The sequence below is a fragment of the Schistocerca gregaria genome, chromosome 6, assembly GCF_023897955.1.
Source record: "Schistocerca gregaria isolate iqSchGreg1 chromosome 6, iqSchGreg1.2, whole genome shotgun sequence".
NCBI classification, from domain to species: Eukaryota; Metazoa; Arthropoda; class Insecta; order Orthoptera; family Acrididae; genus Schistocerca; species Schistocerca gregaria.
The window spans coordinates 156,812,963-156,827,079 of NC_064925.1; the positions used below are offsets into that span (position 1 = coordinate 156,812,963).

General features: G+C 45.2%; 1 non-coding gene across 1 annotated transcript; it reads left to right on the forward strand.

The window, feature by feature from the left end:
- Positions 1-11,586: 11,586 nt before the first annotated feature.
- Trnas-uga (transfer RNA serine (anticodon UGA)) lies at positions 11,587-11,661 on the forward strand. The gene has a single exon. It is a non-coding gene; the product is annotated as a tRNA-Ser (tRNA).
- Positions 11,662-14,117: the final 2,456 nt, after the last annotated feature.

Genomic DNA, 14,117 nt, shown 5'->3' on the forward strand with positions numbered 1-14,117 from the left:
CTGACGAGCAGCAGGTGCTATGACGTCACGGTCCTATGAGGCTGGGAGCCTGTAGGCAGTCTACAGGTAACGAAACGGTCCACAGCGCAATGAGCACGCGAGCAGTCACAACGAATACACCAAAGCGGTGTCTTCGGAGTGACTGGTGGAAGAGTAGCGTCGGGCGTGGCTCAGGATGCGGGCTGCATTGCACCTTGGTGGGCAGTGAAGTGACAGCAGCATGCGGTGTCCATACCGGAGACTTGAGGCAGCTGTTGGTTGCTCAGAGCTTGGGGCGTAACTGGCTCTCCGACTTAAGTGCGCACCAGCTGAAGGATATATGCGTGCTATCACGTCAGAATGTGACCGTGTTGACATTAGTGCCCACGATTGCAGTGCTGTGTGCTGAGACTTGCACGTCATGTAATGACGACGCTTTAGTGACAGATAGCGGCTTGACTGTTCACAGTACCACGTCTCTTTTGTTTACACATAACCTTCTATGTGAGATAGGGGTCGCATCTGACCTTCGAAACATACACTTAAATGTGGGAGACGAAATATGCAAGGGGGAGCCCCACCCACACAAAACCCTCCCCTGCAGCGTCCCCTCACAGTTAGCTGCCGAAGTTATTTTGTGCACACTGCACCTCGAGTATCCGTTGCTGGCAGAGGTCTTTGTAGGTCAGACCTGGCCAAACACAGAGCTGTGAGCGCTAGCGTTATAGCGACCCTCCATCTGGGCTCCTGTCTAGCTAGCGCTCCGAGAGCAGTGGCGGGGGGTTCTAAGATGGGTGAGGAAGAAGTGGAAAATGAAGGTGGCAGCCGGGCGACGCTAGAGCACTACGGTCGCCTTTGCAGACTCCTAGCAATTACCTGACAATACTGTTTGCGTAACACCAAATTTACATTCTTCTAGGAGTACTGAGGCGTCTGTGCACATTCCCAAAACAGAAAAAGTGGAGAAGACACATTGTTCTGTGTCGAACAGGAGCTGCCTTAGTTTTCGTATCATTTGAAGGTCATTTAAGTGCTTAATGTGCTATCTCATTATCATAAGCCAGAAAAGCGCTTATTGGAACCTCGTTATCTCGTTAGTGACACCAGCCACAGAAACGATATGAAGCATCTGTTGCCTGACCAGCGACACGGAATGCCGCCTGCGTTGAAGACAGCATCTGGAAAAAAAATTCAGTTAATGGTAAACAGATCAGTAACAAAAACTTTTTTGGTTACTTGAATCCACCTGCCCTACTAGTCACGTGATCTAACGCGCTGCTTCCCGAGTGGAAAGTTCCACTGGGGACCAAACTACACAATAACCCTGGCTTCGATGTGGGGCAGCAATATGGTGGGTGGACTGCTGTGGCCTGGTTTAGGGTTGTGAACCACTGAGAGCTATGGTGGGAAGAAGCATTTCTGTCTTTTCTAGGTCAATGGTTTGATACATACATACATACATACATACATACACATACATAGTTGAATCCATTAAGCGCCTTTATACAAGGGAAAGATCATGTGATAGAAAATATGGCGGGCAATACTGATTCTACCAAACAGAAACCAATCATTTCCCAAAATGCAAGGCATTCATGTGTCGACCGAAAGTGACTGACAACGTTTCAGTTCTTGAAACCTTTCATCATTAGTTCTCAAAGAGTTGCTAAGACAGTGCACGAGCGAGCAAGGTGGCGCAGTGGTTAGCATACTGGACTCGCATTCGCGAGAACGACGGTTCAAACCTGCAACCGGCTATCCTGATATAGGTTTTCTGTGATTTCCCTAAATCAGATGAGGCAAATGCCGGGATGGTCCCTGCGAAAAGGCACCAGAGAAAGGAGGTCTGTTGAGTGCTCACTGTCGGGGACTGTATAGGAGCACAGAAAGGAAAAGGCCTGGATGCCAGAGAAAGTGGTCATTTGAGCGCTAATCACCAGAGCGTGCTTAGGAATGTGTAAGAGAAAAGGCAGGCCGTTGGTAAGGGATGAGGAATGAAGGTCTCCATATAGCTGAGGAAGCTGGCTGCAGGCCTGTGAAGCTGGAGGTAGTGGACGCTTAGAGCTCGAGAGTGATGTATCCTTGGAGCCTTGGAGGCAGCTGTGCTTGGAAGCAGTTGTCCCTGAAGGCTGGTTGACCTTGGAAGCCGATTGTCCCTGGAGACAGATTTGACCCTGCAGGTAAGTTGACCCTGGAGACCAGTTGACTGTGAAGGGATGTCACAATTAGAAGAGAGCCAGCAGACACAAGAGAATGGAGAATCGGGCGTGGAGGGTGGGCCATGGATACAACGTGCAGAATAGGGAAGACGTCAAGCATAGAGCACAGTGCAAAGACAGGGCATGTAGTCAAAATGGCGCTGGATCCATGGAGCACACCAAGTCAACAAGTAAAATCCTTCACTAAGCACGACTGGTGGCGAGAAAGTAGGATATCGTTGCCACGTCCTTCGTCCAAAGCAGAACCAATGGAAGAGAACCTACCAAGGCTGCAAATTAGAAACAGCATTAGGCAGTGGGAGGGTCGGTGGTCGTCAGAAGTTGTCCCACCTACGAGTAAATGGCCTGCCATGGTTGCAGCGCACAGATATGACAAGAAACAACATCGTGTGGCTGTGATATGTCAGGCTGGAAAGCAATGATCGTCGCGGTTCTGAGGGAGGGACGATAAACAGTGCAATGAGATTGGATACCTCGGTGCCTAGGGATGAAATGGAGACCGCTGTGAGGCCAAAGCTATCCTCAACACCCATCTGTTATGTACTAGATTTTGGTAAACACAAATAAAAGAGCAGACGAGTAGACTGGGAGTAATAACAAATTTATTCAGCTTACAGTTACAGAAAGAAGTAGCACTATGAAGCAACTGTACTATTTATGTGGGTTCCAGGAAGACATAACACTTAACGGGTAACCATAGACGGAGTGACTGGAGGAGGTAACAGCAGTTAGGTAACTCCACTGAAGATGCGTGATAGAGACTTAACAGTGAGATATAGTCTTAGGCCAGCGAGTTTGTGTCCACCGAGGAAATACTCATCATATCAGTAGAAGTCGTCTTGTCTGCAGTAACTCCAAATGAAGAAATTTTTGGTGGTGGTTAAGTCCCTATGGGACCAAACTGCTGAAGTCATCCGCCCCTAGGCCTACACACTACTTAAACTAACTTACGCTAAGGACAGCACACACACACACACACACACACACACACACACACACACACACACACACGCACGCACGCACGCACGTATACACACCCATGCCCGAGGGAGGACTCGAACCTCCGACGGGGGGAGATGCGTGAACCGTGGCAAAGCGCCTGAGACCGAGCGGCTACTTCGCGCGACCCAGATGAGGAAATGCGAAGCAGTTGGTGCAGCTGCCCAGTGTAACTTCTTAGGTGGAAATATGTAGGATGGATTATTTTCAGGCAGGTGACTTGCAGAGGAAAGCAGCGCATACCCAGCAAGACATGCAGTAAGAATGCTACGAGGTGCTGGAAGATACTGACAGGAATGTAAAGCCATGCCGATTCCAGTGGCATGAGCAGCTGCTCTAGACTTCTAGGTTAAGGGTTCATGGCACGAACTGCCAAACTGAGGTGGTCCGACAGCTTCTCGATTGTATCTAAATAGGAGGAGTTTGGTGGCTAGGGGCTTTGTGATGATTTCTCTTAAGATCATCAAATATGGCTGCTCCTCCTTCATTAAATTTGGTAGGTAAATTGAGATTATTAAACAGAATTATGTCTTGATCTTCTTGTTGATTTTTGGTTCTAATTTTTTTATCTTTCCTTAGAGCTGTTTATACTTTATACATATATTCCTATTCTCAGCATGGTAATTACTATTCTGGGGTTTCTACTTGTTCTCTTTGTTATTTTCGGGAGTATCATCTTCTACTTTTACATTGATTGCACCACTATTGCCTCAGTGCTGGTTTTGGATAGCACCGTTTTCCAATTCACGGTGTACAAACGTAGGTATTTTGGAAATGCTCCCACTCTTGGTCCGAGAACCAACGATCATGCCATTCTGCCCGTCCAATAAATCGGAGCATAGCATTACAACAAGGACTGTACTCTTATTCCGCATTCCCCCCCACCCCCCCCACCCCCCCCCACCCTCCCGACAATATTTATATACCCGTCACTAATAGTGCTATCATATGTAGTTTGTGAGTGGTCATTGCACTATGACGTCGAACATTAGCGGGTGGTCATATTAATGAGACTGGACGATGTATTTGTTGTTCTTGCGCTGGTTTGATAACCTAAGCTGTCTTGCAGACGCCTGTGCAGTATATAGACGATGCCTGAAGTGTAGCTCACCAACGGAACGAGGGTGTGTGTGCAGCTGAACTCGGTGGGAGTGTAGGTGCGTATAGCGCAACATGTATTTGAAATGAGAACCTTTAGATGAAGACCCCATGGAACCTGGCTCAAATTTCAACCAAGGCTTGCCTTAAATAAGAAATAGGAGTGGAAGCCCAAGAACTAAGTGCTCGGATTAAAATGTGTTAGGGATGTTGTCTTTTGACGCTGCTGTTCAAACTATACATCTAAGAAGCAATGATGCAAATAAATGAAAGGTTGAAGAGTGGAATTAAAATTCAGGGTGAAAGAAAATCAATGATAAGATTCACTGATGACATTACTGTCCTCAGTAATAGCGAAGAATTCTTACAGGATCTTGTGAATGGAATAAACAATCTAATGAGTACAAGTATGGACTTAGGGTAAATCGAAAAAAGGCGAAAGAAATGAGAACAGCGAGAAACTTGACATCAGGATTGGTGATCACGAAGCAGATGAAGTTAAGGAAGCAAAATAACACGTGATGAGGGCAGCAAGGAGGACATCAAAAACAGACAAGCATTGACAAAAAGGGCGTCCCTGGCCAAGAGAAGGCAACAAGTACCAAACATATGCCTTAATCTGAAGAAGAAAATTTCTCAGAATGTACGTTTGGAGCACAGAATTGTAAGGTAATGAAACATGGATTGTGAGAAAACCAGAACAGAAGAGAATCGGAGCATTTGAGCTGTGTTGCTACAGAAGAATGTTGATAATTAAGTGAACGGATAAGGTAAGGAACGAGGAATTTCTCTGCAGAACCGGCGAGGAAAGGAATATTTGGAAAATACTGAGACGAAGGGGGAGAGGATGGTAGGGCATCTTTTAAGACATTGCCGAATAACTTGCAGAATGCTAGTGGGAGCTGCAGAGAGTAAAAACTATAGAAGAAGACAGAGATTGGAAAGCATCATGCCAATAATTGTAGACGTAGGTTGCAAGCACTACTTGAGATGAAGAGGTTGGCACAGAAAAGAAACTTTTGGAGGCCACATTTGACCAGTCAGAAGACAAAGAAAAGGACAAAAATTCGGGAACACCAAGAACACAACACGTTACCCTTTCTAATACGGTGCAGGAAAACCGTTGACATGCAAAACAACTTCCATTGGTCTCAGACTGCATAAATATAGGTGCTGTACAGTTTTCAAGGGAATCACATACCACACTTACTGCAAAACAATGGTAAGTGTAGATGATTATGACAAAGGATGATGCGATCAAGCAACCGTCTGTCCACAATAGACCACAAAGAATCAACGCCCTTAAGATTTTGGATGCAGACAGCAGGTGCTATCGCCCGCATCACGTGGGATTGCGCTTCTGCACATAGAGGCGGAGTGATAGGGAAGCGTGGAGGGGAACAGGTTTGCGCATGTATGGCGTCTGATAGCGGGCAAACCACGAATGTGTTTTGCCAAACTGTGTTGTTGTTGGCAACAACCAGGTTCATCTGCCTTTGGTACAGCGTATTATATGTTCGAATATGAGAGGAATAATACATTTTAAAACAGATTAAGATCAATCATTTGCATGAGAGAATTCTTACTTCACGTCGTTACGCTGCGTCCGCTCCTCCGCAGCAATTGTCTGTGTGACGTCAAAAGACGAGAACAGCTGACGCAGGTTTGTGAAGAGGTCAAGAATAATTTTTCTCAGAATGACGATTTCTAACGACAGTACATCGGAAATGGTTGCAATAATTGCTGTTGATTGCGATCTGAACAGTATTATGAGTAAAAATGTAAATAATTTTTCTCAGAATGACGATTTCTAACGACAGTACATCGGAAATGGTTGCAATAATTGCTGTTGATTGCGATCTGAACAGTATTATGAGTAAAAATGTATTACGCAACAAACTTCAAACGCAAACTGAAATCATTACATTTGCCTGACAACTGCGTGTACTCCATGTAATTTTTAAGAGGTTTATAATGCGCGTATGTCTGTGTCTGTGACTCTAGTTCACTGTAAATCACTATGTGTAAAAACAAATTACTTGTAGGAAAGACTAATGTAAAAGACTGTTGCAAAAATTATCAGTATGTTATCATATTTTTTGGTGTCAACATGAATTATGAGCTTAACTTGATAGACTTTACAGTGAGACACCGCATGTGATTCTGGCGTTAGGAACTTGCTTATTCTCGATAAGAAATAGTAGTAAATAATAATAGTGAGGCTGTCACCGTTGCTTGGTAATATTTACTGGCAAAATGCAACCTAACACCAGGCTGCGTACTTACGGCTATCCTGTGTGGCCGTTTTTTAGTACAATTTTAAAAGAGAGAGAGATTATTAATTGATCACCGATGCATCGGTTCTTGATTGTGTTCAGGAGACGTACGGATTGATTACGCGAATATTTGACCTCTTGACCCGTATTGCCTTCACGCAATCAGGATCTTCGATGAAAATACCTGTTTGAATATAAAAATGGAAATTAAAGCAAATTAGTGGAATTTCGTAAGAGAAAGATTAACAGATCGGAAGTTGAACGCACTAGTGGTCTCCCAAATACAATCGAGACACCGCGATACAGAGCGAACCTGTAACAAAGCTAATATACAATTTGAACATCATATTTGGTTAGTGAAAGAAGGGAATAAGAAAATTACTGCATCGTCAAATATTAATATATTTTGATCAAGTTGGCATTAAACTCCTAAACATTGACAAATACACAATAAATGCATGACTTGCATCTGATATTTACTTTGTGCATGGCGCAGTCTAATAATTGCTGCTTTCTCAGTCCGTTCCTTCATAAAAATTAAATGTCCTTGCGTATCATTGTACCACATTGTATCCACACCCGAGTTACCGAAATGTTTGTTCGTCGTTTCACATAGTTTTTACAGAAAATAAAAATACAACTTGTGGCAATGCTATGTAGTACGTCTTAACATGACGGCGACCAAAAGTACAAGGGTAATGAAGTCTCTAGAATATTTCTTAACAAAGGATAGGTTGTTCTTTCTTCTGTTTCGCAGCTTCTTGCTATCAAGCGCTGCTGCAGTGATTTTAAATATCTGCCCCGAGCGGGTCATAGTGTCTATTTAGAGTATTTAAACGCTGGACGCGCGTCTTGATATAAGCGCTGTGATGCTAGCATTTTTACGAACTACAGCTCGTTGGCTGTCCTTTTCTTTTACGACAAGTATCTCATATGCAAAGTATCTGAAATCCAATAATATTACATTGCTTCCCGCTTGAGGAGCGATGACTCCGCGAGGATCATAGCGACTCACGCGTAGTCGCAATATTATCGCTTTCGTGAATCAAGTTAGTATTAATTGCTAAAATTCTTCACAATAGATTTCATATGTGACATAGACAAAGTGGTTGACATAAAGAATAACAGGAAAATATATTCGTACGACTGAAATTGGTGGTAACTTGTTCATAGAGTAATTACATGACAATTGAGGCGTACTCTTACTAATGCATTTCTCGGTAAGAAACAATGAAATCAGGATAAAGATACACATACATAGATACATTATACATGGCGTAATAAATATTAAAAAATAACAAAGAAATGAATTACTTGACTTCGCAGGAAGTCTGAGTGCAGTGTGCACTCTTGGAAAAATATATTACAAAGAATTGACATTCTGGTTTTACAATGACATATTACAGGAATATTTTTTTACTGTGGTTTTGACGAGGATTTCTTGTAGCAAACACGTAGCACTTTATTGATTTGTGGCTTTCATAACTTGCAAAAAAAAAGTTTCACTACACTTGGATGGGTATGACTTGCACTGGGAGTGGTAGAACTTCGGGTATAAATGGTAGCACTGCACTTGAGTGAGGGAAATTGATTGCACTTTCACAGTGGAGGAAAAGTATGGCATAACTCTCACTTTGGAGGTTGAAGTGGTTGTCTGGATGTGATGTTGCGTTGGAAATGCGTCGTGGATCAGGAACTGGAAGACTGGTTCTGCAACGTGTTGAGCCGTTTGGTGGCGGTCTCTATTTCGCGTGACACATGTTCGAACTTCCATTCATGTTCTCGTACATGAAAAATACATAGAAAATCTGTGTTAGAGTGTGCTTACTTACTAATAACTTAGTCTAAAAGAAAATTGGATTAGCTAAGGATAACAATTGTTTAAGTACATAAGGTCTCATTCTCTTAGGAGTACTCAGTTCTCGTATTTATTTATTTTTCTGGTTTTATTTGGCTCGACACGTTTTCGTCATTACTTGGCCTGGTCTATAAATTCGGTAGCAGTTGTCAAAGTTAAGTTTAAGACTTTTCAGATTAGTGTCTTGGTGATTTTATAAGGTACATAAGTGCTTAACTCATGGTTTCATCAGATTTTATATTGAAAGTATTTCAAACGCATTTGGCGCCCGCGCTCTTTGTGCAAAGGAATCAGGATTGTTGAGTCTGCAGCGTACTCTGTGTTACGTCCGTTTGTCATAGTCACGTGATAGTAAGTTGACGGCTTCACAACGCTAGCAGCAGTGTTCTGCAAAAGGCAGAACTTTTGGTGTCTACTGGTTGTGTTGTGAGTTTTTACAGTTTTTCATCGACCCGGAGTTACGGAAGCAACCAGACGCGGCGACTCGCGCAGCTGTGTGAAAGAACGTGTCCGTGGCAAGGCTTACAGTACCGGTTACGGTAAGTACAACACTTCTTCACTTACACAATTCGGCTTTCTACACCTTGGTTTCGTGGTACAAGTACTTATAACACTACTTCACAGGCGGAATTTCGCATGTGCCCATAAAGTTATCACCCTTTCAGTTCACACGTTATTATTATTTCGTGTCCACATGTATTTGGTCGTCATGTTAAAATTCACACGCAACACTTTTATACGTGTCCGTTTATTGCTTGTCTATAGTCGGTTCACACGCAGCAGCACATATGTGTCCATAAATTTATGACTGCATTATCACTACAAAGTACAGTTAACATTCGGTATACATATTATGTCTAAAAATTATTAGAAAGAAAATTTAGTCTCTGTGACCACAAGGCCTGACGAAAATACGTGTCTCTTATTCATAGTTTGTGCTTCCAAGGCACTTTACGTTTACACGTTGTTCGAAATCTAGTTATTCCTTTTTTTTACAATAATTACTCTTTTCTCAAGTTCAGCTCTTTTATTTTCTCTCTGTTAAAATACGTCGCTAGTTTGAAGACATAGTCAATGTGGCTTTATTGACGTGATGAACAAATCATGTTCAAGTTTCCTCCAGGGAAATTGGGAAGCTTGGTGTTCCCTATCGTGCAATTGCACACAACAAATCTTAATTGAATTCGCAGTTCACGGAAAATAAGCATAGCCTGTCAACAACCAATGTGTCACGACCATTCACACGTACAGTCTGTACGTATCAAGCATGCAATCAGTCCGTAAAACTCAGTTCATTACTGGGTTGGGTTGGGAGGTAAGGATACTGATTAGAGGAAAACACAATACACTTTTTTTGGAGGGAAGTGATTTGAAGATACAATGTTAATGCCGTATGAAATGATGAGCCTAACATAAACTGTGCATTATCACCCTAGTTGTTCATGACAAGTAGTTAGCGTAATTAAATCGATATAGTAGTCTCAGTATCGTCTGATCCAGCTCTCCAACACTTCTCTATACATATATAAAATTGCTCACACCATGCATTAGCAGTGAACAGAGTCTGATAGCTATCTTCTGTTCTGAAAAAAAGAAACAGTTCTCGTATCTCGAGGACCTGAAATAGATGCTTCTGGTACTAAAATAGTTTATTTATAAAAAATGTTTCTACGTATTTCAGCTGCACTGTGCCGTAAAATTTTTATGAACGCATACAGTTTTCTCTGTGCTATAACAAAAATAATTGAGCTGCGCACTTCTTTCCTGCAACGTGGATCGTTATTGATTTACTTGATTCTTATATGCTAAGCTGCTGCCTTTGTCTTCTGCTTTTCACAGGTGGTCTCATAAAATTTTTTGTCAAACACTCCTTATACACAACATAACATTTACCTCGTAAGAGTAAGCTACATTGATCAATTGTATTTACGAGCAACCATTCTGGTCCAAATGATCATTTTAATTTATTTCATTCAAGAGGACAGAGCTTTGCTGTACTTAAAACTGGTAGCAGCAGGTGGCACTTAGCACGTCCCTACTATATTATTTATTCGTCTGCTCTTTGGCTGTGGCCGTTCATGGCTCAAATAACTTAAAACTATTTTACATCTAAGGCAAATCTTGCTGTCCTATAATAAATAAATTTTTATTTCAGGTGCTCACATAAATTACTTCTCTTCTGGAGGCAGGTCGACAGGGTTTTAGTCCTGTGCATTATTCTTATGTACGCTTATACTTCACACATAGTATGACAATTATAGTAGCTTAACTTATCAGATATCTTCAGTGGTTGACTCTGTATTTCTTTAAGTCTGCGTGATGAAGAATCCTTTCATTCGTCCAGATACAGGATCAGCTAATAGATAGCAAGCAATGTGCGGTTTGACACTTCCTGGCAGATTAAAACTGTGTGCCCAACCGAGAGTCGAACCGGGGACCTTTGCCTTTCGCGGGCAAGTGCTCTACCATCTGAGCCACCGAAGCACGACTGACGCCCGGTCTCACAGCTTCACTTCTGCCAGTATTTCGTTTCGTACCTTCCAAACTTTACAGAAGCTTTACGGAAGCTCGGATGGTAGAGGACTTGCCCGCGAAAGGCAAAGGTCCCGAGTTCGAGTCTCGATCGGGCACACAGTTTTAATCTGCCAGGAAGTTTCATATCAGCGCACACTCCGCTGCAGAGTGAAAATCTCATTCTGGAAACATCCCCCAGGCTGTGGCTAAGCCATGTCTCCGCAATATCCTTTCTTTCAGGAGTGCTAGTTCTGCAAGGTTCGCAGAAGAGCTTCTGTAAAGTTTGGAAGGTAGGAGACGGATACTGGCAGAAGTAAAGCTGTGAGTACCGGACGTGAGTCGTGCTTCGGTAGCTCAGTTGGTAGAGCAAATGCCCGCGAAAGGCAAAGGTCCCGAGTTCGAGTCTCGATCGGGCACACAGTTTTAATCTGCCAGGAAGTTTCATGTCAGCGCACACTCCGGTGCAGAGTGAAAATCTCATTCTGGAAACATCCCCCAGGCTGTGGCTAAGCCATGTCTCCGCAATATCCTTTCTTTCAGGAGTGCTAGTTCTGCAAGGTTCGCAGAAGAGCTTCTGTAAAGTTTGGAAGGTAGGAGACGGATACTGGCAGAAGTAAAGCTGTGAGTACCGGACGTGAGTCGTGCTTCGGTAGCTCAGTTGGTAGAGCACTTGCCCGTGAAAGGCAAAGGTCCCGAGTTCGAGTCTCGGTCGGGCGCACAGTTTTAATCTGCCAAGAAGTTACGTATCAGCGCACACTCCGCTGCAGAGTGAAAAACTCATTCTGGTAACATCCCCCAGGCTGTGGCTAAGCCATGTCTCCGCAGTATCATTTCTTTCAGGAGCGTTAGTTCTGCAAGTTTCGCAGGAGAGCTTCTGTAAAGTTTGGAAGGTAGGAGACGAGGTACTGGCAGAAGTGAAGCTGTGAGACCGGGCGTCAGTCGTGCTTCGGTAGCTCAGATGGTAGAGCAGTTGGCCTTTGGCTGTGCTGCGGTGAGGACGCGCTGTCTGTGTTCCTGCCGCGGAGCGAGCGCTCATGTTTGTTTACATAGTACTCGGCTGTTTCGCGCGTGCCGTACTCAGCATATAGATCACTACGGCGCACCAATATAGAAAATCGACGCTGAAATTTACGTTCCGCAACGAATTTGCACGGCCCAAAGCACTCGAAGTCGAACGATTTCTACGAGAAGAAGTTAAAATCCCGGCGACCGACATTCTCGGCATTCACTTGTCCATTGTGAGCAGTATCGTATATGTCAAGATCATCAACGACGCAACATGTGATCGGATCCTTCGGGACACGAAACAAGACCTCCGTTTCTGCCATGCTGATGGCAATGTGAGGACTGTGCAGAGCGATTATTCTGGCATGGGACTTCGCACGATCAGACTTTTCGAACTTCCTTTCGAACTACCGGCGGAGGACGTCGTGAAAGCGCTGCGCCCCTACGGCACGGTCCATGATCATGTTGCGGGGAAAATGGACGCAATTCCAGACATATCCAGTGCTGAACGGAGTCCGCCAGGTCCGAATAGAACTTAAAAGACATGTACCTTCATATCTGAATATCGGTGGCTGCCGTGCCATCGTCATCTACGACGGGCAACCGAAGACCTGCTCTGGTTGTGGGAAGGAGGGACACCTCAGATCAGAATGTATCCAACGTCGAATCACTCAACTGCCGCCGGCTGACGCGGTCCCGCCATCGCAGCCGACGCTGCTTCCCATGACCTATGCAGCAGCCCTCACAAGGGATTCAACTCCGATGCCGCCTCCCCCGTCGACGAATAACAACATACGTGACGATAGCATCGCTTATTGTGCCTACGGCTGCCTTTGTACCGGAACGTCGTGAATCTTTGCCATCGTCTGACACAGAAGGACACGCCAGGATGCAACGCTCTCCGAAGCGACGGAAGCGGAGGTGTAGAGCAACTTCCGTACGGGATGCGACACAGCCTCCAGAGGACGACGACTCCACCTTCAATGACGACGCTACCACAGAGGCAGCCGCCGTTTGCTGCGGTGTGGCACCACCGAACGGAACTGAGGACTCACCACGTATATCTACAGTGGTGAAATCGGATGCCGATATGCAGGACAGATGCTGCCCACCCACCTTCTGGAGTGCAAGCACCTATGCCGTGTCCTGAGGAAGCTAGGGAGGCCGATCTTGCTTTGAGTTCCCCGACGTGGGCAGATGACCACGACGACGACGGCACCATGCAAGTCGCCAACTGGGCCCACGCCATTGGCGCCGGCTCTCTAGAAAGGACTGCAGGTGAGGTTTGGGGGGATGTGGAGGTGTCAATACAGTCAGAAGCGTCATAGGTAATTCCAGTCTTAATGGATAACTTAACGCCTGCGGTTCGGCAACAAGCTTATCGTATCGCCACGCTTAACCTCAACACGATACGAACGGCAGTGAAGATCCAGTTGCTGCGTGAGATGCTTCGTTCTTCGGATGTTGACATTGCCCTGTTGCAAGAAATGTACACTCCTGGAAATGGAAAAAAGAACATATTGACACCGGTGTGTCAGACCCACCATACTTGCTCCGGACACTGCGAGAGGGCTGTACAAGCAATGATCACACGCACGGCACAGCGGACACACCAGGAACCGCGGTGTTGGCCCTCGAATGGCGCTAGCTGCGCAGCATTTGTGCACCGCCGCCATCAGTGTCAGCCAGTTTGCCATGGCATACGGAGCTCCATCGCAGTCTTTAACACTGGTAGCATGCCGCGACGGCGTGGACGTGAGCCGTATGTGCAGTTGACGGACTTTGAGCGAGGGCGTATAGTGGGCATGTGGGAGGCCGGGTGGACGTACCACCGAATTGCTCAACACGTGGGGCGTGAGGTCTCCACAGTACATCGATGTTGTCGCCAGTGGTCGGCGGAAGGTGCACGTGCCCGTCGACCTGGGACCGGACCGCAGCGACGCAAGGATGCACGCCAAGACCGTAGGATCCTACGCAATGCCGTAGGGGACCGCACCGCCACTTCCCAGCAAATTGGGGACACTGTTGCTCCTTGGGTATCGGCGAGGACCATTCGCAACCGTCTCCATGAAGCTGGGCAACGGTCCCGCACACCGTTAGGCCGTCTTCCGCTCACGCCCCAACATCGTGCAGCCCGCCTCCAGTGGTGTCGCGACAGGCGTGAATGGA